Below are 16214 nucleotides of genomic sequence, written 5' to 3' on the forward strand. Positions count from 1 at the left end.
GCAACAAAAATGTGCTGGACTAGTTAGCGCCGGATGCTCGCAATGCGATGACATGAGTTCAAATTCTGTCTTTAACTTTAGTTTTTTATATTATATATTACTTATTTAATATATACTTCTTTCGCTACTGTACTGACAGTGGAACCCACAGAGTACTTAGAATACAAGATTAAGGATGGACTTGTTTCTTTTTAACTTTCTGTACGAAGCTGTAGCCACCCTGCAAGTCACGTGTACACTGTACATGCAATTAACTTTTTATAGAGGGACAATCATACACGCAATTAACTCAAATGGATTGGATGTCACTCTATTATTTCCAGCATAAGAGCATCTCCAACGGCAGCCGGCAAATTTCCTCCCGCTTCCTTCCGCGGAGGACGACATCAAACGCCAGCGGCATACATTTTCACAACTCTAACCAACCAGATGAAATTCGTGCAAACACGGACTGATTTCATATAAGCATGAAGGATTTTGTATAAAAAAGCCAGATCTTCATATAAACGTGATGGATTGCATTACATTTACATGAACTAAGTGGTGCCAATCCGGCTCTCTTGGTATAATTAATACTCCCTCCGTCCGGAAATACTTGTCCTAGAAATGGATGTATCTAGACTTATTTTAGTTATAGATACATACAATTTATCCATTCTTAGAACAAAAATTTTCCGCCAGCTGGAGAGGGAGTACATAATCTAAATGGCCGCCCACGGATCCCTTTGTCTTCCTCATGTCCGGCAGACACTTTGCGGGGTCGACGAAGGTCCTCGAAAGAGACGAAGAAGCAAAGAAACCACCTGAATGCGCAGTCGTCGCCTCGGCGGTGGCCTTCATGGGACCCAAGTGGCGGCGGCCTCCCGTGTTCTACTTCTCCTCGATGATGGCGGCGGACACGGAGAAGCTGGCCACCGACTCGTCGCTCTCCACGCACCCGGCTTCTGTCTCTGCCTGCATGGCGCTGCCGCACACACGGGAGGTGCGGCACCGCAGACACTGGTGGCGCGGTACGACGTGGCAGCGACGACGCCCGTACCGGTGTGCTCGCCGCCGTGCCGGCGTGGAGCAACTCGCCACTCCTCATCGAGCTGAACTGGAGCGGCGAGTTGCTGAACCACGCGCCTTCTTGGTGCGGCAACTGGCTCCGTCAGGCCAAGCGAGCTTGGTGAAGCACCGAGTGGCCTCGCCCGTATCCGGAGGGCTCGGCAGGCCACCCAGCCAGGTAATATGCCGGAGAACGGCTCCTCGGAAGCCATCAGAAGAGTGGAGAAAATGGTGAAGGAGGAGATGGGGGAGCGGCGGAGGGGTGCGATTCTTGCCCGCTGTTTGTCTGGCCTCGTGTAAATAGAGGGCGGACGGTAGGAGCTTGGCCGGCGTCTGGCCTCGTTTAAACTGAGGGCGGACGGGAGGAGCTCGGCCGGTGTTGCGTTTAATTCCGGCCCGCTCATGAACGGACGTGTGGCCGGAGTAGGTTTCTCGGTTTGCATGCGGGTTTAACGAAGGGGTTTGATGGAGGCGAGGAGGCGTGTTCAGCCGGGCATGCAGCGGGCGGTGCAGTACTATTTGATTTGACAGCGGGTGGCGCAGTTCCCAATACGGCTTTAATGCAGACGAGGGAGGGAGTAGCGGTTCCCGAAATGTTGAACGGCCGATGCATCCTCCTTCAATTAATGCATGAGGGAAGTAATGGGAGGAGGACCGGGAAAAGAGGCTGCACGATGTGAATGCAACGCAGTTTGCCCTCATATAAAGGCGCCCCTCCATTCCAATGCATCTACCACATCGTACGCACATAAGCATTTGCCTAAGCACCTACACTAAGCGCAAAAGAGCTCACTCAAGACCCATGGCGGCGATGCTGGCGAGCGGCGAGCGGCTGTGCCAGATGGTCCACGACGTCGGCCTGCGGCATGGCGCCGACGATCGTCTCCAGACGGTGTTGGAGACCGGCTGATGGATGGCCGCCGTCGACGCCAACTACGACTCTCAGTTGGACCAAATGATCGTTGCCACCACCAACAAGTTCACCGTCCTCAAGAAACTCGCAGATGACATCGCCGTACTCCTCCAGCCCGCGCTCCCGGGCTCCTCATTGCCTGCCACCCTAATCGGCCTCCATGGCCGGAACCTCTTTCAAGCACTGGTGGCCCTGCGACTGCCCGCCGACGCCACGAAGAATGTCCACCCGGAGGTCGCGCTCGCCGCGAGGCGCCTCGCCCTGCAAGAATTTGTCGACCTACACATCCACGTGTACGAGCAAATCGTGTACATAGGTATCTACAAGGCCAGTGAGGACGCTACGACGTTGGCCTTCCTCAACCGACTGGAAGCCTTGGATGCCTTTGCTGAGAAGCACCTCGACCTCGCCACAAAAGCCGCCGCTCCTTAGCCGCCGGTCGGTGGCCCGGCGCACTAACTTGAGGAGGAGGAGGTCGTACGTTGATGGATGCATCTTTCTTCTTGCCTTCTGTAACGACCACTGCGATCGCATCATCATCGTGGCCTTAATTCTTATTGTGCTGTTGCATTCTCGTTCCAGTCAATACCGACATGTGCGATCCCTTTGCTTAATTATATGCATCACTGTAACTAGTACTCCATCCGTCAATTTATAAGTTGTGCTTACCTTTTCCATCAACTTCGTGCAACGCACGGGCATCTTGCTAGAAACACTAGAACATGTTGGACCGCGTGTGACCAGACCGACGATGCGCCAACCTAGCTACTACGTATCCTACTTATCTGGCGGAAATAGCCCCGCCCTAGCGTTTCCAATCGTTATTTCTATCTATCAATCGTGCCAAGGAGCAAAACCAAAATGTTACAATTTATACATGTTTCTCTACTCCTACTCCTATAAAAGACTCAGTTGGTGATGGTGGTGTGTTTGCCATCCATCGTTTCTGACCATTAGATCTGCATCTAACGGCTGTGAGGTAAGTTGTGGCATTTTTGCAACAATAGCCCACTTCTCTGCTCCAATTTGCAGAAACCCCTTATTATCTTGAAAGCAACCACATCCCTCCCTCACCTCATCAAAACAGCCTGAGAAATATATTTTGAGTGAAAAGTACTCCCTCCGTTCCTAAATTGTCTTTCTAGAGATTTGAATAAATGACTACATACGGAGCAAAATGAGTGAATCTACACTTCGAAATATGTCTATATGATCCGTATGTGATAGTCCATTTGAAATCTCTAAAAAGACAAATATTTAGGAACGGAGGGAGTAATAATTAGGAGTATATCAAAACAAGAGTGATTTCTTTCAAGTTTGTGAACAAGTACTACTATTCTACTACTTTGGAGCCGTGGCAACCGACTATTGGCAAACCGCACCCCGCCCGCCGCCGGGTTGGAAAACAGAAACGAAAGGAAGATCTAGTTGTAGCAAGGAAGCCAAGAAATTTGGTGTCAGATGGGGCTCGTGGATAGAGTAGGAGCATTCCGTACTACTCTACTCCTACTAGTACCAAGTTTGTACTATACAACTAGTACTAGCACTATACAACTAGTAGGTACGTGCACGACACAGCATCGTAGGAACAAAAAACGGGAAGATCTTGTTTTGGGTGATTTATCTTTTTTTTCAGTCAACGTAGTATGAATAATATGATGTGGGGGGGGGGCACCCATGAAGCTTATGCGGCTTGGTTGCATGGCTACGAAAGGTTAGAGAAAAATAAATAGATAATGCATTTAGAGTGCACTCCACTAAACAGATATACTTTGGATCCATTGCAACGGGCCGGCACATCTATATATATACCCCCTATATAGTGTGTGAATAACTTTGAAAGTTGGTCGTTGGATGAAGCCAATCTGACGGTACAAACATGGCAAATCCGAGCACTACTGGCCGTTGGATATCATCTACATTCCACCATATTCTGCCACATGTAGAATCTAGAAGACTCCATGGTTGAACTTCATTCATGACTAACTTTGCCACAACTAAGCTTAGGCAAAGTGTGTCTGCCACAAAAAATGTGGCTAACAAAATGGCCACCACAAGTGTGGCAAGATTTGGCAAGAAGTTGAGTCTATGACATGTGGACCATGTAGCTAGAAAAGTGTGGCAAGCCACAAGTGTAGCAATGAACCAAACACATGCCTGGTGTGTTTGGTAGGGTGTATGAAGGGTGCATGATCCCTAGAGTTCCCTTCTCGACCCACTTTTGGGTGTTTGGTAGAGTGTATGGAGGGTGCATGAGTCCACACTAGATTAGCACAAATACACTAGAAGCATGCATGAAGAGAGCATACATGAAGAGGGGTGTTGAGTTGAGCATGCATGAAGAGGGAACAACTATGCTGAGACGAGAACACAACCAAACACACTTGTGGCACGCCTAAGCTTAGGCGTGGCAACCTTAGGCTGCAAACCAAACCATAACTTTGAAAGTTGGTTGTTGGATGAAGCCAATCCGACGGTACAAAGATGGCAAATCCGAGCACTACTGGCCGTTGGATATCATCTACATTCCACCATATTTTGCCACATGTAGAATCTAGAAGACTCCACATGTAGAAGCATAATGCACAAACCACCAGAATCTCATGCGTGCAATGCACATGTACCTTACTAGTAGTAGTTGGTAGATAGTAAGAACAAATTCCGGGTTTGGCACGAGCTCGTACTGCGGGAGCACCACAAGGCCTGCCGCAGGAGTTACATTTCCCTCTCGGGGCCCACAGGACCGAACTTCAGTGGCTTAGTGCCCGACCTATGAGTCAATGACATGCGGACCTTAAATGCGGCTGGCCCACATGTCATTCTCATGGTGGTGGTGTGGTTCGTGACTCACTCATTCGAGATGAACCGGCCGATGGTGGCGTGGCCGTGGCGAGGGTGCCACAGCTGGGCGTCAGGGCGTTACGAGGCGTAGATGGCCACACCGGCGGGTACTACCTGTAGTACAGAAGTACTCCAGCTGAGGATTCATGCCCGGGACGAAATGTGTCACAGCCGCTGGATGAAAATTCGATGGTGCGGGAGTACGGATCGGAGCAGAGCAGCGGAGCAGGCAAACCGCGTCCAATCAGGTGTGGCTGTGGTAGAAAGTTGATGGTCGCCGCAGTTCAGCTGGCCCGCATGTCATGCACACAAAGGCAGAGGAGTGGTGGGGCCGAGAGGGATGATGCGCACGTCGGGGGGATGAGGATCCCCTGACGTGAACAATCCTACCATTCTATCACTGACATGTGGGACCCGCAAGTGTGGGTCCCACCAGTCAGCGAAGGAAAGGCAGGGTAAGGCAGTGATAGCCACGTCAGAGGATCCATGTCCACGTCGGGGGACGTTGTGCTTACAGGTAGGGTTGGAGCGGCGTCGTGGGAATCGCGTGTGGGTGTGGCAGTGGTAGAAACACGAAACGTGATGGTCGCCGTGGTCCAACTTCCATGGACAAGCTGTCATGTCTGCTGACACATGTATATCAAAACTAGAGTGTTTATATTTCAAGCACGTGAACAAGTATTATTCTACTACTTTGGATCCATTGCAACGCACGGGCCAGCACATTGGTGTCGGTGGGAACGACACCTATGGGATCACAAGAATCCCTACTATGGTTGGTGGGGCGCGGGGTTGTGAGAAGAGTAGGTCTAATAGAAAGCATGCAGATCGTTTACCCAGGTTCAGGCCGCGAGGATGCGTAATACCCTAGTCCTGCTTTGGTGGATGTATTGAGTGTTCTTGCGTTCTTGAGCTAGCTACGGGGTGTAACTTGCCCAAAAGAGCCGAATCCCCCTCTAGTACGCCATGGGCCTCCTTTTATAGTCGAAAGGGGCTACCACAGTGGCACACAGGAGGTGGAAAGGTCTACAGTGCTGCGAGCTTATCGCCCGTGTTACAGGATAAGACGCATTTAATGTATCGCTTAGGTGTCCCCTCGCTTTATCGAGGACAGGAATGGAGCCTGTCCCGTCCGTCGCCGCCTCGCCTTGCTTCGACACACGCCCAGGCCAGCGATGCATGCAGTGCCATGTAGGCAGGCAGGCAGCTGAGGTGGCGTGGTGGTAGGGTCTTCATGAAGATCTGCATGCCACCACACAGGTGCTTGCTGAGTTGGCTCGGAAGCCGCCCGTCGTCACGCAGGTGCCTGCCCAGCTGGTTGAGCTAGCAGCTGCTTGGGGACGGCGGTGAAGTCTTGGTCGATGCGGGCCTGGATGTGACCCCACTGATGTTCTCGGAAAGGGCCTTGCCGGGGGCCCGACAAGGGTCTTGCCGTGGCGTTGCAGTCGTCCCCGACAAGGATCTTGCCGGGGGTCTTGTGGCTTTCCTCGGCAAAGATCTTGTCGAGGGTCGTCGTCTTCTGGTCCTCATTTGATCTTGCGTGTTTATGATCTTGACAAAGATCTGCGTGCCACCGCAGAGGTGCCTCTCGAGCCCTGGTTCCAGTACAGTTGTTGATGGTGCTTGGAACCTTTGGGCTCAAGGGTGGCTCGCTCTGCTAGCGTTGGGCAAGTTTCCCTGGCAAGGCTCTTGCCGGGGCCACGGAGGCCGCCCCGACAAGGACCTTGCCGGGGGGGTCCACCTTGGTGTTTCTGGTCTTGGCGTTGTCTTGGTTGTCTTGTGCTTCGGCTTCTCTCCGGCTTCCCTCCTTTGCCCTGCTACGTGCGGCCGTGGCGCGCGGCTCTGACTGCCCGTGCACAAGTAAAGAGGTCAAAAGGGAGAGCCCCTACTTTTGTACACCGACAATTGGTAGTAGTAGTGTCTATCTCTATCTCTAGAGGCCTTCCCTTGTTCATCTTTTCTCTCACAAGATAAACTACTCATACAAATGCATCTTGATGTTCCGTGGAACGCACGAGGATGTTTCCTTGGGGGTCTCTCCAGCGCGGCGTGGCCGTAGTTGCAAGTTGACGCCCCTTGAGATTCCGACGTTGAGGGGCACTCGGATTTCCTCCGATGAGCAGGTAAGATGAGTTTGATCACGTAGTAAATGCATTCTAAAGACTACTTCCGTGTCCATTTCCTAATTCTCCCCCTGCCCACTGTTTCACAGGTTAGGCTCGGTGTGAGTGGAGATTGGCTTGCATATGTACGGGAGGGTACCAACATCAATTTGCACAACATTTACAACGGTGACACCGTTCCCGTAGAACCTTTGTCCAACAGTGGGATCAGCCATGCAACAGGCCACCGCATGAATTGGTACGATAGAACCACGGTGAGCTTGAATAAGATAGCACGAACCTTGCACATGGCGGTCAAAGGTGGACCATGCTGTCTGCAGCCGATTTGTTGCCGTACGAGTACGAAGACGCTGTGCTCCTTTCTAACTGCATCTTCGCGGTGACAAACCAGGGGACTTGTTTTGTATGGGACACATCCTACGATATACTCCCTCTCTCCTAGTTTATTTGTTTCGAATCTTTTTGTTTTATAAGTTTCAAATTCAAATTTAGAGGGGCAGTGGGGCCGAGAGGGGTGAGCCGCAGGTCGGGGGACGTGTGGTGTCATGGGTTCGTGCGGTGTCGTGGGAATTGCATGTGGCTGTGGTAGAAACTTGATGCTCGCCGCATTTAAGGTGGCCCACATGTCATGCACACAAAGGAAGATGGGCGGTGCAGCCGAGAGGGGTGAGGCGCACGTCGGGGGACGTGGTGCCGTGGGTTGGAGCGGCGTCGTGGGAATCGCGAGTGGCAGTGGATGAAACGTGATGGTCGCCATAGTTGAACTTCCATGGACAAGCTGTCATGTCTACGGACACATGCATTGCATACCGATCACTGGAAGGAGTAGTAGAGAAACCTAGGTGGATAAATAGTTCCTTATAGTCAAGCGGACCCACACTACTACTTGTTCCAAAGACATGTACACCATCGAAATAGTCTATCTATATCAATATACATAGAGAGGGAATAATTTTTTTTACAAGAGAGGAAATAGTTCATCCATCCATAATGCCCTGCTGCTGGTGCAGCATCATCATCATCATCATCATCTTCTTCTTCTTCTTCTTCTTCTTCTTCTTCTTCTTCTTCTTCTTCTTCTCTTCTTCTTCTTGTTCTCATTTTCTGTGGGAGACGGCTTCGCAACAAGCTCTCTGGACCTTGCAGCTATCTGGAAACTCACACGGACATCGAGGGCAGCATATTTTATCCGCTCGTACGTCAAGGGATAATTCTCCCATCCTGACAACCTTAATGCCATCGTCTCGTCACCCTTCTGAAGATTTGTTCCTAACACAAAATTTGCTACGTCGAATAGGGATGGTGTCGGTTTATCACAATCTTCTACATGAATTTTTATTTTGGTTTGTAGGTCAGCGATGCTTTTCAAATCAAGGTTGTACGGCTCCAACTTCTGTTTGTCCCCTGTGATGGCTGCCCCACAGAAGTATATGTCCTCCCGAGACAAGAAATCGTGAAGCTCACCTAGTATGGAGGGCGCGTGTATGATGTGGTACACCAAAACATCATCTTCGAGGCACAGCTGAAGGACAGCGACGCGTTGGATCTTCCCAGTGGCACGCTCCGTGTACTCTGCGTCGAGACCGATGACATTCATCTCCACCTTTTGGAGGGAGTTGGATACATTGTTGATCCACTTCCGAACAACCCTTGGGTGGTCGGTGACTGTGGCAACTATGCTCAACGAGCCTTCGACGAGGACATGTTGGACGCTAAAAACCTGCATCTCGATCTCTTTCGCCATTTGGAACCGCTGGACCGGAGGGGTATGGTTTGGAGAATTAGGATTAGATGGCTAGTCTAACTGAAGAAGATGATTATTTATAGGGGCTTCGGGATTACTCCAGGAGGATGTGAAGAGGTTAAAACAATGTGAATGCAGTGTGGTTTGGATGCAAATGAAGATCAAGGAGTAGTGAAAAAGTCGAGGAAAATCGGTTCCCGATGGAGAAGTAAATGGGAGAAGTTATGCGCATGCATGAGGAGAGCTGCGGTGGTTTGAGTGTTGCATGCAATGGATTGGACGGGCTCTTCGGTTGCCTTTTCTCTCTCCCATGCGCACAGAATGGCCCACTTGCATGCTGCAGTTTATTGGCTGGAGTCTGGCTGCAGCTGCTCATGCATACGCTAATTAATGCTGTGAATGCGGGGCATGGAGGGAAATGGTGCAAAAGGGTATATATGCAGACTAATTAGAGAAATACTGAAAAAGTTATGCGCAGACAAAAGAGGACCGGAGGGAGTACTACTCATGTTCCTACTACGGTTAAGGAATATGCGGTTATCCTCAAAAAAGAAAAGTCCTTCTTCACGCTTCCACATGCACGAGAATTTGGTTCTGCTCGCAATATGGATGATAGCTGGAGGATGAAGTGAACCCAGAGGCATGCTAGCATGGGAGTGTACTCATGTTCCTACTACTCCTACTAGTAGTAGTAGTACAACTGTGGTACACTTGGTGGTCAAAATACTATTATTCATCCGGTCCTCACAGTGAAGTGACAAGACCCTGCGCCCGAGGTGACACCAGTCCAGGCGGCGCGTCCGGGTTACCAAAGTCAGCCTCACCTTGTGCACTGTGCAGTCACTGTCACCGCCGCTGTATAGCATGCCTCGCCTCGTCTCCCTCTCCCCTAGCACCACTCCATCTCCATCTCTGTCTCGCCGGAGATCCTGAGGTCACTCTTCATTATCTCACTGTGCCCCCGCATACCCTCGCCCCACTCGCCTCCCCAGTACCACTATTCCCTCGCTAGCCGCTCCAGCACCGACAACCTTCTCCCCCGTAAATCAAGCCCCCCAGAACCCCACCTTCCAAACTCCACCATGGCCAAACGCGAACCGCGCAGGATCCATATGAGCCGCGATTGGAGCAATCTCCCCAGTGACGTCCTCGATCTCTGTTGTTCGTGTATGGATATGTTGAGCGCCCTGCGGCTGGCTGCATGCTCGAGGGGCATGCACACGGCCATCATCGAAGCGAGGCCAAAGCTTTTCAAGACACCCTGCTTGCTGCTATCTGGTCTTGCGAGATTGGCTCACCATGATACGGAGGCGTACATGATGCCCCTCGACTTCAATCCGATCTCCATTAGCTGAAACTTCTTTGCAGGTATGTAGTGGGTCGCCATACATCATTTCCCTCGACTTCGATCCGATCACCATCGCCCGAAACTTCTTGGCAGGTATGTACTGGGTCGGCATGAACTCCCACCGGATGGCTGCCTTCAGAGAAGACGGTAAAAAGTTGGTGCTCGTGAACTTCCAGACCTCCCATGAGATTATCCTTCCTCCATTGGATTATATAGAGTTTTACCATCGCGGTCCTAGTCATCTAGATTACCACGTCAGTTGGACGGACCTTGTTTTGCAGAAGATTGTAATCTGCCAAGTGCCCACACGACATGCGAATTACGCAGACTTCAAGCTAATTGCCTTGTTCGACCGCGGACTCGCCTATCTTTACGCCAGTGCCTTCTTTAGCTGGAGACAACTCAGCTCGCAGTGGATCATCATCAAAGCTGATACACACTTCTGTGATGCTATTGAACACAATGGCATCATCTACACGATCGACAAAGCAGATGGCACCATGTATTGCTGGGACGGCGCATGTAAGTTGTTTCCGTCTCATGTTAATGATGACGCCATGACACTGTTTGAACTTTTTGTGATGATTGGCATATCCCTGTTTGAGAAGATTTGAGTAGAACTATGGCAATGTATTAGAGACGCCGTAAATCAGCTATATTTGGAATGAGTTAATTCATGCGATTGTGATCATGTCATTACAGCCAATTTGTACCCCTGAATAATCAAACGGTTAGGAATATATGGATATTCTCCTTATTTTACAGTAATCTATATACTACCACTAAATATGAGTGTGTATCAATGGCCATGTTAGTTTCCTTATTTTCATGATGTAGAAACCTGCACCACACTGTTGGTTTCATCTAACCATACATTAGGGAAGTAAATGTGCATATGGAGAACTCTATATTTGGAAGTAGTGAAATCCTGTAATGCTTACCATGTGTACATACCTATTTCGCCCTTCAGCAATCAATGGCTAGAATAATATCCTCACAAAAAATTTGCCCACAGAACACGAGTATATAACAATGCATGGTCTGTTAGTTACCTTGAAGAATTTGTTTGTGAGGACAGAACATGATTACATAACATGCATGACATGGTAGTTTCCTGTGAAGAATCGATTGCGAGATAACATGAGTATAACCATGCATGGCACTTCTATATTTTTGAACCCAGTATACATTTCCCTGTATTTTCCTCCCAGTTCCAATAGGGACATATCAATCCTGTTTCTTGCATTATCTGACTCATACTCTGAACAATGCTGATCTTACATTAACAATGCTTGTCCTTTTTGATATGATGCAGTGTCCCTACAGTTACTGCCCTTTGTAATCACACCACCTTTGCCAAAAACAGGGAAGCACAACTGGTTCCTAGCTCGATCAGACGACGGCAAAAGACTGATGAACATTCGGACACATGAGACGGAAAAGTTATATTGCAAAAACCCCACTGTATACAAGCACCGTGAAATACGTGAGTATCTGTACAGTGGCTGTTACGTCTATGAGCAGGATACCAGCTTGTTGGGGTCTTCAGGATTTTTTAGTTGGAGGCGGGTAAACAGCCTTGGTTCACACTCTCTGTTTCTCGGACTCAATTATCCGATTAACCAGGAGATCACCGTTGGCAAGGACCTTGATGGCAGAGAGGCCCTGTTTGCTATGGAAAACTGTGTCTACACGGCGAGCCCTAGGAGTTCGGGAGCAAACTCCCCTGATTGTCAACGATATAGCTTGCATCCAAAAGAAGGTGAGAATGACAAAGGCATTCGGATTAACTTTGATCCTTGGATGTCTCAATTACGACATGCAGTGATGTGGTTCAAGCCTTCAGGTTGATAGGTAATTGGGCTGTTGCGTCGAAAGGGTGGAGTACTGGTGTCTCCGGATCATTGGTCGCTGAAGCGGGGCTGCAAATTATGATGGTGTTGGATCATCTCTTCGAATGACTTTGTTGTCTTTGCTGCTTGTTCTGGATGGGTAGTTCTTTCTTTTGTTATGCATATTCCTTGTCATTTGGTCATCCTCGTCTATGTCACTCTTACTATGTAATAGTTGCCTCTGTTTAGAATGTCATTCTCGTCTGGATCATGAGAGTCTGAGCGCTGCAGATGGGTGCGTTTTGGTGGTGTCGCAAGACTTCTTATGAACTATCATGTCTTGCTGTTTATGTTAGTAGTAGTCACTAGTCAGTGTTTGAATGTTGTATATATCGTTGTTTCGAACTGTTTATTGTCTCGAACTACTGGTGGGCTAAATGAGGGCATTACCATTCTCCAGTGTTCAGAGTGTATCTCCTTTTTTCAAGTTATATAATTTGAGCTCAGTTTCTTTTCGATGATGTACACTTGTTTGGGCCAGTGAGGTGTCGTTGAATATGGGCCGAGTAGTAACGCAATGCCAAACAGGTCAATTATGACTCTCAGGCCGGGCTCTCAAAAGATCCTCAAAAAAAGGCCGGGCTCTCCAATAAAGAAAGAATAAGGACTCTTAGGCCGACATGTGGGCGCCACCGGTGTTTTCGTGCGCTTGCGCGCCGAGAGCATATTGGCGCGTGTTCGAAATTTAAGCTACCTTTTCATCCCCAATCTCCCGCCCCCACCTCTGGAATCTCGACTCCTACTCCAGTTCCCCCAAATCCTCCTCCTGTACTCCCTGTACTCAAGCTCACTATCATGTCGCCGGTCAACGCAGATCTCCGAGCCAGAGATCCTGAGGTCCGTCCTGCCTTCGGTCGCTGTGTGCTGTCGCTCAACAGTGGCATGGCGGCGCTTGACGACCAGTTTGTGTCATGACCGGTTCTTCAATAAAATATTTATTGAGAAACCAATCCCTTTTACGGACCAGTAAAGAAGAATTCCTTCTCACTGGTAGACAATATCTTGGTCACAGAAGAAAAATACCAGGAGTACTGAATATAATACAAGGTTGAGCGGAGACTGCTCAACAATTTATTACAAACACGCCAATATAAACATAAAGGCGGATAGGGTGGCAAGACTACTAACTCACGATAACGACGGTGGTGGAAATATCACTGCGAAGAGGGTGATATGACTCCTGGAAACTACAGCTCTTCGAGCGTCGGAGTGAGGCTCGAGGAGACTTATTGCGGGTGGCGGAAGCGTATACAACACAAGTGACCAATATCTGGGATCGCACAGGACTGACTGGGACTCCTCTAGGCGTCGGACGCACTATCAAACTCTTCATCCAAGAGATCGCCTTCGTCAACATCTGGCCAAATCAACAAGCCAGGTGAGTACTATGAAAGTACTCGCAAGACAGTTGGGACATAAGATATAATAAATGTAAACATGAAGCATATGAACAGATTAACAAGTGCGTTCAGACATAGAGATCAACAATGCATGGGGTAATAACAGAGAAGTTGGGCGGTAGTCCTCCCGAAATCCCAAAATAAATACTGGGTGCCAAACGAGGGTCTGAATGACTCCTCGAGAGGAAACTGCAAGAATAGTAATACCAGTGCCAAACGAGGGTCTGAATGACTCCTCGAGAGGAAACTGCAAGAATAATAATGCCGCAGTCGGGCGTCAGGGCGACACCACATAAAGGGCTTATAACAGAAATAAGAGACAAACATGCCACAGTCGGACGTCTGAGCGACATCACATACATGGCTTATATTGAAAGTAAAAGGCAAACATGCCACAGTCGGACGTCTGAGCGACATCACATAAAGGGCTTATATTGTAGCTCAATAATTCAGTAGCTCGAGAACATAAATTATTACAAGTACGAGACAAATATGAGATTAGTCCATCCGCAGGAATAACAATTAAACTGGGTTTACCACTTGAGCTTGTTCACCGGGGATAAATTTCCACGAGGATAGATATGGATATACTGATCACCCTACTTGATCATGGATACGATGATTTGGAAGGATTTGACTCTGCAGAGTTTGTACTTAACCACAGCCAACGGATTTCAGTAGTCACGGGGACTAGTTCCGTTTACGGTGTTTTGGAAGAAACACGTCTAACCAGTACACACCCATTCAACATTCCGAAGCCAGGGATCACCCTCGGCAACGTTCAAGAAAAACCTTGAGACGGGGAGGCTACAACCTCGCGTAGCATGGGATCAAATTTCTATACACGCGCTCTAAGGGGGTGCCCCCCCTCTCGGTCCCAACCGGAAACACCCATGCCCCCTGACCGGATGACTGGCTTTAATGCAGGGCCATGGAACCATCATCCCGGCCCCTCTGTTTGGTGTGTACACGGAAAGAGGTTACCAACTTACTAAACCGCATCCTGGCAAAGAAACATGTGGTAGCACGGAAGGGAAAAGAACGATAACGTGACTCCGTCCACGTTAACGTCAGAATTTGTCGGATGACGCAAGGCTGGTATGCTACAACAGTACCACCTTGCTGCCCTTCATGTCACCACATGATTAGGCCATCTCTCACCAGAGACCATCGCAACTTTGGAACATGCGAGTAGTTGCCTCACAAGCAACGAGGTACTCACCGACACTCATATGCCACGCACAAACTTACACGCAACATGCAAAACACCTATCATATCAAAGGTTCAAACATGCTTGCCTGGTTCGTAGAAGTCGGAGTCTAGCTCGGCGAAGTTCGCGGCTCCGTCACCTCTCCCGGAACCTACGGCATAACGAAAACGGGCACTAACGTGAAAACCAACGCGTGCATAAAAACTTCTCCAATTTTTTTCCAAATAAATCCCATAAAAAACTAGACAAAATTTTAAGACTGTCAGAAAAAGAATCACTCAAAAATCACTTTTTATTAAAAAGTTATAAGGGTTTCTGTCCAGGGACCCATCTGTAATGAAACAGAAAAGTTCCAGGGGTTTAACTGAGAAAATAGAAAACGGTTCGAATGGAAACGCGCAAGCTCAAAGGGAAAACGTATTTTCCCGAAGGCGCCAACAGAAAACGTTTCGAGGGAGAAGAGAATAGAGGCTGACAAGGGGGGGTCCACATGTCAGGTTTAAAAAGTTCGCCGGCGCCCGAAGACTGCGGTGGTCGCCGGTGTCGAACCACGGCGAGACAGGGAGATCGGAGTGTACCAAGAGCTTCAGCGTGTCCTTCCGCGTCGGTGGGTGGTGGACTCGAGCGTCGGAGAGCACCACGTCGACGGCGGGACTTTCTCCGGCGGACGGCGGCTCGGGTGATGGTGGAGAACTCCGGTGGGTGCTGCAAACTCCGAATTGAAGCGCGGGTCAGGGGAGTGGATGCATAGGGAAGCTACTGGCAAGAGATGGGAGGCAGAGGTGCACGCACGGGAGCGAATCGAGCTGGATCCCGTGGCGGGTCGCGGCGGCCGGAGTTGAGAAAGGAGACTTCCTCGGGGCTCTCCCAGTGGCTAGGCAGGGTCTTGGTGGAGTGCAAAGGTGGTGTGGGTTCGAGTTGAAGCTCGGGGCCTCTATTTATAGGCAGATCGAGGGGGTGGCCGTGAACGGAGAATCTCCAGCGAGCAATTACAGCGATGTAGTGGATTGGCAGGGGGTTTAGGTGGCCAGGCAGCATCAGTGGGAGTTACTGGTGTCGTTCCCCCGCTAATCCCGGTCGGTCTTGGCGTAATGGCGCCGGTCCACGGTGGGGTGGCCGCACGGGCACGACGGCGGCAGAGAGCGCGCTCCGCGCCCAGCGGTTCACGACGAGGGTGGCAGCGCGCACTGGGGAGTGGAAGGCCACGCGGCGATCTCCGGTGGCTTGGGCGGCGCTGGGTGGCGCCGTCTGCGCCGCGCCTCTCTCTGGCGGCCGCAAAGCCGCCGCTGGCGTCGGTCACGGGGCGGCGCACCTCCTCCAGCACGTCGCCGAGGTCCGCAAACGTCCAGGCGCTCGTGCGGTGCAGGGACAAGGGGGAGGGGACGGGGAGCAAGGCGCCAACGCGGCACTGTCGAGATCGACAACAGTTTCTGAAGAAAACGACAGTAGATCACTGAATTGTATTTCTGAATCTCTGAACTTGACATTGACAATGCTCTGCAGGTGTTCGACAGAATGATTAGGCAAGGAGAAAATTTTTCCTGGGGCTGGGACTTGGTGAGGTGACCACTCAATGCACCCAGAGGCTGCCTGATTTTACTCAGAATTTTTGGAGAAGGATTTGAATGAATTTCACCAAATTTGACAAATCTGGTCCAAACTTGCAGCAAGTGTAGTTTGAAAAATTTGAACTGA

The sequence above is a fragment of the Triticum aestivum genome, chromosome 4D (assembly GCF_018294505.1).
Source record: "Triticum aestivum cultivar Chinese Spring chromosome 4D, IWGSC CS RefSeq v2.1, whole genome shotgun sequence".
Classification (NCBI taxonomy): domain Eukaryota; kingdom Viridiplantae; phylum Streptophyta; class Magnoliopsida; order Poales; family Poaceae; genus Triticum; species Triticum aestivum.